The following is a 3,629-nucleotide window of genomic DNA, read 5'->3' as shown; positions in this document are numbered from 1 at the left end:
CCATAAAGAGGAAAACTCAAACACCATACGGATAGGAAAACTGAATGGGGAAATTCAGTCAATATGGACCACAGCCAAATTTTTCCTCACTTCCGTGCAAATCAGAAACACAGCATGTGTAGTTTTCCAAATTTGTTCATACAACAACTGCCAGTGATGTTCCTTTACCTGGATCACATCGTAGTAGAGGAAGCAGAGCATCAGCGAACAAATTAAGGATTAAACTAATCATGACTGATGAACAACTTCTCTGATCCATCTTCCCCATGGCATCATGTTGTCGCCTCCGAGACACACTCGCGGCAAACCTCCCTGAACTCGTGCTCCATAAAGGCTGCCTCTAGCATCTTCGTCTCTCACATCCGCTAGAGCATGTCGGCTACCAGAAATTCCAGCCGACGCCCGGCCTAAAATTATGAACAAGATTGAACTGGATAATTAGAGAAGAACGCATCATGCACATCCAATAAAGATGCACTAAGGAAGAAATTTGCTATGCTAAATTAGTATTCATAATTCAAATCAATCTATGCCAAAAGCCATAAAGAAAACATGCAGTCTATAATTCTCGAAAAATACCACTGTTCCACGATTTGATTTGCGCAATAGTTCCATTCACATAATAGCCTTCGGGTTTATGACTCCTCCTTTTCCCCTTCTTTATTATAGGACAAGATAGTGGAAAAACTAACCAGTACCATCACATTTCTAATTTCATTAGGCTCGGATTGCAGTTTCTATGCGAGAGCCTCCTCTCTGCCTCTAGTACAACACAAGTTGAACATCTATGATCTGAATACTCACCTCAGTTGCGGAGGCGGGCCCTCATGCCGGCACGATGGAAACCTTGCTAACCTGCACGACGTACTCCACTCGACGCCTGGGCTGGTCCGCTAGTCCGACTTCGATCACGAACTACCAGCTCAGAAACGATGTGCCTGAGTTGTCGAGTCCGCGGATGGCGCCGTGCGCTTCGGCGCCATCGTCGACGCTACACCTCAACTTGCAGGGCCTTTTTCTTGTAGTGGTAGTGGAGGTAGAAAACGCTCGGACGACAAGGAGGTTAGGCAAGGGAAGCTTGGTCATATGACTCTAGTAATGAAACGGTGCCGTGGAATTTTTTAGAATTGGGGCGGGAGGAATCGTCAGGCCACCTCGGACGGGTGGGCAATCCATGGCGTGTGTTGGCGACTTGGGTTGTGACGATTAGTATGGTCTTGACTCTGTAACAAGGGAAGGACATATCTAATTTGATAGCTTTGGCTGTGAGGAAACAAGAGAGCAAAATTTCCCATTTAGTTACCTTCCATGTTTCTTTAAACTTTCCGTTATTATGAACACAGGAAAAGAGGGAGGTATGTGGTTTCCATGTTTTTCTAAATCCTACTGATCGTGGACGGTGAGAGTGAGGGGTTAATTCCCTTCCATGTTTTTTCATGTTCTCATCCCTGATTATTGGTTCTACATAATATACTTCCATAATGGTTGACTCGCACGGTAGCATAGGACAACCAACGGTGTGGATTCTTCTGATGCTCGGTGTGTGTTTGTGATGTCAAATTGACGGTTGAGATTTCTCTGATGTTTGGCATCAAATATTTTTGATGACGTACGAACTGCAATATAATAGTAAAGATATTTGGTTCGGTAGTATTTTGTAGGCTAGATATGGTACGGAGTAGCATATTTGGTACATGGCAGGAGGCAAGTAAAGATTGATTTGATACGATAGACTTGAAAATATTTCCGATCTAATTTGTACTGCGATTGATTGAGACCATAATTGCCATGAGTGTTTGGAATGTTTGATATTTTTTCGGGGCAAGGAGATATATCTTTCCTAATTAATTGATAGTGTGCTTGAGTATACCATGATTGCTACGAAATTAGATCCGACGAAACGGAGATCGTGAGATTATATTGGACGGACATGATGCTCCGAATGACGACCATCAAAGTGCGTTGAGTGTCAAACGACCAACTCCCATTTAATAGTAAAGATACAATTAACATTTGGAATATAAGCTTTCGATCAAATGGTGTACTGCAAAATGTTATTTAGTGATACAGGCTGAGTCGTTTGCACCTACCTTGTGGTTTACAATTGATGTTGTTCATGGAAAATAATTGAGATGTTTTCATCTGAAACTATAGCAGGATAGGATAGCATGGCGACCAAGGAGCTATCGATCAAAGCTTGTGATCGACAAAAAGACAGATAAACTCTGCTTCGCGGAGGCTGGCAACGACGTCGTGGAGTTCCTCTCGTGCCTCCTTTACCTGCCGCTGGGCACCGTCGCCAGCCTTCTGTCGAAGGAGAGCATGGTCGGCAGCATCGGCAACGTGCTTGGGAGCATGGAGCAGCTGGACGCGAACTACAAGAGCAATGTGCTGCGTCTGAGTCCCGCCGTCGCCCCCGCCACACTCTCCCGCCTGCAGCAGCTGCTGGGCTCCCACCTCAGCAACACCAACCTCTTCACATGTGAAGGTCCGAATAACTTCCCAGGCCCGACTTTTTATTTTGACAATTGCAACAACCGACGCGCCAGCTGCGGATACTTCTCGGCCACCAAAGGCACAGCCTGCCTCGTCTGCCAAAAACCGATGGACAGGCCTATGACAATGGCCCCCGACGCCGGAACCAACGGCCCCAAGGTGGTTGCGGCGTCGCCCACGACATAAGCTGTCAAGGACGACCTCTCGGTGACTCCGGCGTCTAACCTGCTATCCGGCATCACTCTGCTCTCGCAGTGCGGCGTCATGGACATCAGCGCGCTGGAGGAGAAGACTGTCAAGATCGGCAAGGAAGAGGTACGGTGCTGTTTTCTGGTTCCGTTCAAGTCTTTGAATTTTTACTAGGTAGTTGCCTTGATAAATTCTCCTGGGTGTTGGGATGTAGGCGTTGGCGATACTCGCTGCTTCCCTCAAGTCCAAGACTGTCCTGACGGATGTTTTCCTGCCAAAAAAGAATTCTCGCTGCAAGAGGGAACCTGCTGAAGAAGTCATTTAGAAATGACTGCCAGTGCTAGCTTGGCTAGTTATTCATATACGAGTCCACAAATTTTCTGATAGTGCTAGCATGATCTTGATTTCCCATGGGTTGTTGGTACTTTAGGCACTGAGTCGTCATAACTGATAAAGTGATTAGAAGGCATCTTTGCTTCTCCGTGACGAATCAAGATCATGCCGTTGATTATTTTGGTGTCTAGAGGTTTATCGTTCACGTTCACGCACTGCAAATAAAATTATGTGTTACATTTGTTTTCCTAAACGGGGGCAGGATCTCTGCATTTTTACTGACTACTAGGGCAAATGCTCGTGCGTTGCTATGGTTGCTCAAATTTAATTTCTCAATATAAATATATAATTCATAAAATTTAAAACAAATCAGGGATATGATAATTTACTACATGACAATACCGAATGCAATAACAATACATTATTGTTATGCATTTGTGTGGTTCCAAGTTCTAGGTCTTCTTATTACTCTTCTGCGGTAAGTCCCACACATATGTTCTATGCCGTCATAATTGTCAACTCAACAATTGCTCCTTCTGAACGTATTATTGTATCACAAAACGTGGGTGCTGCAAAAACAACTGAAGGAATACTACTTTTCTGATTAGTCT

The 3,629-nt window shown here is 44.8% G+C and overlaps 1 pseudogene; it reads left to right on the top strand.

Annotated features, from left to right (window-relative positions):
* Positions 1 to 1,930: 1,930 nt before the first annotated feature.
* LOC124660080 lies at positions 1,931 to 3,201 on the top strand (annotated as a pseudogene).
* The last annotated feature ends 428 nt before the right edge of the window (positions 3,202 to 3,629 follow it).

Source organism: Lolium rigidum, chromosome 6, assembly GCF_022539505.1.
Source record: "Lolium rigidum isolate FL_2022 chromosome 6, APGP_CSIRO_Lrig_0.1, whole genome shotgun sequence".
Lineage (NCBI taxonomy): Eukaryota > Viridiplantae > Streptophyta > Magnoliopsida > Poales > Poaceae > Lolium > Lolium rigidum.
This window is presented reverse-complemented; position numbering and strand designations above follow the sequence as displayed.